Here is a 7209-nt window from a genome sequence, read left to right as displayed (position 1 = left end):
AAGCACTAACCGGTAGCAGTAATAAAAATGAAAGTCACAAAATCCGATAGGACATCGATATACACACATATCAAAGAAAAACATTCAAGCAAGAAGACCAGATGTTATAATAGTTTACAAGAAGAAAACGTCCGGCCAGATTGTAGAATTTGCAGCTTCAGTAGACACCAGATTAAAGATCAAGGAGACAGAAGATTAAGAAGCCAATACACGAAACTGGCCAGAGATCTGAAGGGGACAAGGAAGACGAAGAAAATCAAGATAACACTACTAATAGTAGGAGCACTAGGAACAATACCGAAAAACATTGAAAAAAAATGGGAGAGATTGTTATCAGAGGTGGCTGAGACGATATAACATATAACTTAATGAAAACGGGTGAATTATTAAGGAAAATCTTTGAATGTGGGGACTAACACACATGAGCTATAGGCGCAAGGCGGACATACCGAAACTGCAACATATATAAAACGCAAAATAACATTATATAGAATAATGGAAACTGAAATAGTATAATTGTCAGTTAATTGTAAGTTAACCCCCCTCCATCTTGCACTTCTGACTTCTCTCCCATTTTTTGTGTGTTTGTATATCACTATAAACTGGCACCACAAATAAGTGGAAAGAACGAAGAGAAAGGTCTAACTGGACCTTCGATGGATACGTGCAAAAAGGACTAGGACCTCAGGGAGGCTTATTGCCATCCAAATTCCAATGAAAACTAATGGCCGCTACCAACAAGAAATCAATGGTAAACTGCTGTTGCGATAACGTAAATTCTTTTGCAAAGGTTATCGAACAAGGTAAAGATTAGTGGAAATCTAAGGAGATTTCTTGTCACTCAGACCCCAGGGAACATCACAAATTGTCCTCAAAGACCAATCTTTGATGATGGCTTGTGTGACTACTCCTAGTGAGTATATACTATACACATGAATGTGCATCTACGTACCCGTATCGGCTAGACATTTACTCTCATATACATAATCTCTCAACGAACAAACACGCAGTCATATACCCCCTACACACTCATCCCCACTTTATTATTCGCACATTTACACATTTACAGTCGAAAGGCACACCCAAAAATGAAAACATTCATGAGGCACTACCGCGCACTCATCCAGACACAAATTTATGACCACAAACACAAACACGCATGCATGGTTGTAACATACTTGTAGAGACAAGTACACGCACAAAAACACAGCTGTCTCACGCGAGACACATACACACACAAATGAACACACACATACGTACACACTCGCATGAGCGCACGCGCGTGCACGCACGCACACACACACACACACACACACACACACACACAACACACAAACGCAGCGAAACATGTGTCCAACTTCTGACTGATAACAGTGGCATAAAAAAACAGCTACTAAACACTATCAATATATGGCTGGATTGAGGAGTGCGTACTGCTTGCCTCGGTGGCACAATCGGTTAGCGCGCCGTACTTATAGACAGTACCTTCCCTGTGTGTTATTGCAGAGAGAGGAATGCGGAGGTTGTGAGTTCGAGCCTCACCCGAGGCAACGTTTTACATTACTTCTATTTTCCTTTTATCTAAACATATTGCAAGGTATAGTCCTTAAAAGTGTGCATATTAGATAATTTACACAGGGCATGTCAGTATATATATATATATATATATATATATATATATATATATCTGTGTGTGTACTAACTGGCTTACGTTGTACGCTATCGCTTCGCAATTTAGTTACTTGAAACCAAAATTTTCAATGAAGAATATTGTAATAGGGCGACAATATCGAGCCATGTACAAAATGACGTCACGGTAAGGAAAAAGGAAGATACTATAAAATGGAGAGAGAGAGAGCGCCTTAGAGAAGACGAGTAGGTTCGAGATTTGGGTGACATTACAGCTGTAACGAGAAGCCACGCGAGGCAAGAGAATGAGGAAATATATGTCGTTGTTACAAAAAAAAAAAGAAGAGTTTATTTATTTACAATTCTTGTCCTATGTTCTTTGCTGCATACTTTGCTACAACGTGTTGGGTCTACGTGTGTAAGTGTGTAACGTTACAATATTTCATTTACATGTTTGTTGTAAACACGAGACAAAAACCTTAGCGTTTATTCATATAAATAAGTAGACATTTTAGTAGTTTTGATTTATTTCCCTTTTTAACTAAAGGAATGAAAAAATACTTCTTAGCGATAGTGCGTATTAAAGCAGCTCTTTTAAAACTAATTAAAAAAGAAAATTTGTCCGAAGAACAGTCTCTACAGAACTCTTTTGTAGAATTTTAGTCTACGAATTTGAAACTTGATAGTGGATTTATCCTTGTGGAATAACCCCAGTTTGCCCTTAAGCTAGTAAAAATAGCTATTAAGGAGACAAAATTCAAAAAAATATCGGCACTTGAAAGTCGGTATAAAGTGCTCTTGTATGCATGCGCAAACATAGGTTAATACTAGCGCTGAGACGATTAATCGGAATCAGAATTGAGAATCGGAAAAATCGGAACATTTTGGGGTATCGGAATCGGAAAAACTATTGTCTAATTTCCGATTCCAAACCGATTCTTTAAAATTTTTAAATAAAAATGGAACAAGCAAAAATTGTTTTTGTTTATTAGAAGTTGTTCCTTTACAACATAAGACTGAGAAGAGCCACATAATGATTTCATTTACTGATTTAACATTGATTAGAAGAGTTTAATTTATTTTATTTAATGGTCATTTATAACTTCCCTATTGCCTTTGTAATCGTTTAGCATCTATTCGCTAAAATGTCTATGTGCCCTCATCTGAGGGAGTTCATATGATTATTAACAAATTTTAGGGGGGGGGGGTAAATTTCGTTGGCGCCAGCTGTACATTGGGAGGTTTGTCATCGGTTCTTCTGAAATAATTAATTTTTTATGACACCTTTTTAGACACAAGGAAATCCTCAGACTCTTCATACCTAATTTAATTTGTTTTTTTATTAGTTTTTATTGCAAACAAAGTAAACATTCTAGAGGTCACTTGCCTATTCAATATCGAAAAAAAAAAGCTTTTCGCACCTATTTAATAAATGGCCACATGGCGACTATTAGAGACTTGCGGCATTAATATCAAAGACTTTATATGTTTGAATTTTTTTCTGGTGCTGGTTTGATGCCCGGAAGACTCGTACCGGAAAACTTCTCCCTTTTTGCTAGGTAGGAAAACTGGTCCCTTATTGAATAAATATCGATTGAAAACACATTTTATGACCGTTCTTGAAGGAGATACTGGTTTTAAAGGTGACTACGTACCCTCATAATATTAAAAAACATATTTTTAACTCTTGTTTTAAAAAACAAACTTGTTTTTATTTAATGTAAAATTTATTCAGCTCGAAAAACATACAGTGTTTACCGATGTATTTGAAAATTACAAATGGCGTCACACTCTCTGTTGAACGCTGTAAGTTTGGGAAAAGGAGTTAAAAAAAACTGTACAAAATACTGTTAAAAACTCGCTCAATATATGTTACCGTGGCATAAATTGACATATTCGGTGGGGGTTTAACAGTATTTTGTATAGTTTTTATTTTTAACTCCTTTTCACAAACTTACTGTGTTGAACAAAGAGTCTGGCGCCTTTTGCAATTTTCAAATACATTGGTAAACACTGTATGATTTTCGAGCTGAATAAACATGTTACATTAAATAAAAGCACTAAAAAAATACCCAGTTAGGTAGAAAAGTAACTTATCTTGCCTTTGATAACATTTATTTGTTGTACATTTGTTATGGTACAACTTTTTCGAATCTATGTGTATAGTAATACAAACCCTAAATGCTTTTTTGACCGAGAAGCGGCATCTGGCGACAGTTTAGTGAAATGCATCAAGAAAAGATAGATGGCCACCGTCCGCATACTGCACAAGTGCCTTTTGTTGTTTCGTGAACACAAAAAGTGTTCAAACTAAATTGAATTTTCTAAACAAAATATTTGTTTTATTATTTGATAATACAAGAAGTGTTCTCTCTTTTTTGTTTGTTTGTTTCGTAATAATATAAGAAAATTTAAAAGTAAAGTATTTTTTTTATAAATATATGGTTTCGTTTTTCGTGTCTGCCGATTGGTTTTGTTATATAATCAACCTTATCCACTTTCGGTAGCTTGATATTTTTTTCCGAGCAGTGATCTTAGATATTACCTAAAGTATAAAAAAATTATTTTCTTTTGGAGTGTTGGGGTGGGGGTGGGGGCTCGTATTAAAATTATATCTATGTCTGTATTTTCTTTAATTTTCTATTTTTTAGCGATTATCAAGACCCCTAAGATATTATACCCTCATGTCGACATCATTTCTCGTTCTCACGTAACACTCGACGCTAGTTTTTTTTTTTTTTACTCAATAAACGCTTCAAAATAAATTAAACCACTAACAACTTAGCCAGCTAGGTCGGAAGATCTATTTTGCCCTTTTAAAAACAACCGTAAATAAGTATAAATATTTAAAAAAAAACATATTATGCAGTCTGTAGTCTCGTTTATGAACAGGATAAATGCTTTAAAATAAGTGAAACCACTAACAACTTAGTCATTTAGGTGGAAAACGGACACTTAGAAAATCGATTTTATTTTTTTTAAAAACAACAATAAAAAAATTAAAAAATATATATTTTTAAATATTATTGGGGGGTATAGTATCTTTTAAAAACAACATCTCCTTCAAGAACGGTCATTTTACATCAATATTTATTCAATAAGGGACAAGTTTTTCTACCTAGCAAATGAGAACGAGTTGTCCGGGTGCCAGTTTTTTTATATTTTGTTTTGTTTTGGCACAAGTGAAAATATAGATGAAAATCTCACAAGTTTATCAAAACTTTGGAAAGGCAAACATTGAGAAGTTTGTTAACTTAAAAACAAAAAATTCATTTACATTTTACTCAAGTCATTTATTTTCTCACAAATAATTTTACCAAGAATTCTTCATAAGTTTTGGTTTCGATTTCAATTATCGTTGAGGGAACTCTAGTGATCTATTTTTTTTAATAAATAAATTTTTTGAGAATGTTCATAAACTTTGGTTTCGCTTTCGAGTATAGCCGAAGGAACTGAAGCTGATGCACCAAAGTCATGCAGATATATATTTTTTATTTTTGAAATCGCAACTTTATAATATATAAAAATCGATAGAACTTACATACATACGAAATCTGCAAGAATTAAAATATCATATTTAAGCGTACTTTACTGGGTACGCCGGTCGTTCGTGCTAACTTAGATAAATACTTTTGCAGTTTTAACAAGAGTTACAATAATATCAGAGCATCTCTATTAACGTCATGAATACCAACCTCAATATATTACATATGAATGAGTATGTTGGGGAATTTCCACAGGTTCCGCTAGGTGTCATTATTTGCATCTCGTTTTTGTTTTTGTTTTGTTTTTTACAGCAAAGCAAATCAATTTAATAACCCACCAAATTTATATAATTAAAATAAAATTTAAACATACATAGAAGGAAGGCACATAATAGTTAACGGATCCCAACGCACTCTCCATGTTAAAAATGGTTTTCCAAATAGTAACATTATTATTTAGAAATTAGTTCATAACAATGGGAGGGGGGGCGTTGTTAATATTTTGTTCTTACATCGTTTTCTCATTTTACCTACTAATCATCGACTATTTTCAACTGTATATGAAAACTTTTAAGTAGCATATTGTATACTAACGACGAACTGTTAAACTTGGCTTTGTTTAAAATAAAAAAAAAACTTTTGTTGTCTTTCAATTTGCAATACATTACAAGGAAAACATCTAAGAAAAATATACCCGGAAATTACCCGGGGGTTTATGCAATAATTTAAAAATTTACAAAAAAACAAACAAATAAAAAAACAAAACAAAAAACAAGTCTCTAATTAAATATTTATAAATATTAAAAGTATCGGAATCAGAATCGGGAATCGAATCGGAATCGGAAATTTAGAACGGAATCAGTAATTGGATCGGAATCGGGAAAAATTTGTGAATCGTCCCACCACTAGTTAATACGTTAAAGTAGATTAGTTTTTGACTATTTCTTATTCATCTGACGATTATTTAAACCGTAACAAGCAAGGCTCGAGCGATATATGTTTTGGTTTCGATTCTAATTGATAGCACCCTAGCCAGTCCTTTTATCATTTGAAATATCTCCTATATAACGGGTACAATATGATAATCAATAGCATATTTGTTCTATATTAATAAATACGAAATTTCATCAATTAAAATATCATATATATCCATATTTTACAAACGAGCCACGTCGGATAACCACCAGTATACACTAGGTACAATATTACAATCAATAGAGAATTGGCTCTATAATAATAATCAATACAAAATCTTCATGAACTAAAAATACCATATTTAAACATATTTGCAGCTCCCATATATGACACCATATATGACGTATACATGATGTCACCTGCTATTGCGGCATACCTGACGTCATAACACACACACACACACACACACACACACACACATATTGTATATATATATATATATATATATATATATATATATATATATATATATATATAAAGTTAGTGAAAGAAAATCACAGCAATGTTCGATTAGTAAGAAAATTTCCAAAATAAGAATGTAATATTTATTAATCTATCAATCTATTAATCTATCAATCTATCAATCTATCAATCTATTAATCTATCAATCTATCAATCTATCAATCTATTAATCTATCAATCTATTAATCTATCAATCTATTAATCTATCAATCAAGTACAGAACAACACCGTCTCTGTCGTTTTCAAATCCAAACAAAACGGAACGAATAATCGGGCGCCTTTGTCGGGCCGACTTTTATCTCTGTTTATATCTATATACGTGTTCGTGGACAACTATTCTATATACTAGTAGTCTAAGAAAATAAAACAATATATATATATATATATATATATATATATAAAATTACTAACTAGCTCTACCTACGTATTGAGCACTTTTGAAGTAAATACTTAAAGTTTACGCACAAATCTATACTTTCGTATATTGAATTTATGTGAGTAAATGAAGTAGTTATATATATATATATATATATATATATATATATATATATATATATATATATATATATATATATATATACAGGGTGGGGCCATAAGTAACGCACCAAATAAGTAAGTGATGTGAATCTGTAAAATCTGCGGGGCAAAATATATTTTC

The 7209-nt window shown here is 32.5% G+C and overlaps 1 non-coding gene across 1 annotated transcript; it reads left to right on the top strand.

Moving 5' to 3' along the window:
• The first annotated feature begins 1439 nt into the window (after positions 1-1439).
• Trnai-uau (transfer RNA isoleucine (anticodon UAU)) lies at positions 1440-1550 on the top strand. The gene is made up of 2 exons: positions 1440-1477; positions 1515-1550. It is a non-coding gene; the product is annotated as a tRNA-Ile (tRNA).
• The last annotated feature ends 5659 nt before the right edge of the window (positions 1551-7209 follow it).

Source organism: Euprymna scolopes, chromosome 22, assembly GCF_053919585.1.
Source record: "Euprymna scolopes isolate OS-2025 chromosome 22, ASM5391958v1, whole genome shotgun sequence".
Lineage (NCBI taxonomy): Eukaryota > Metazoa > Mollusca > Cephalopoda > Sepiida > Sepiolidae > Euprymna > Euprymna scolopes.
This window is presented reverse-complemented; position numbering and strand designations above follow the sequence as displayed.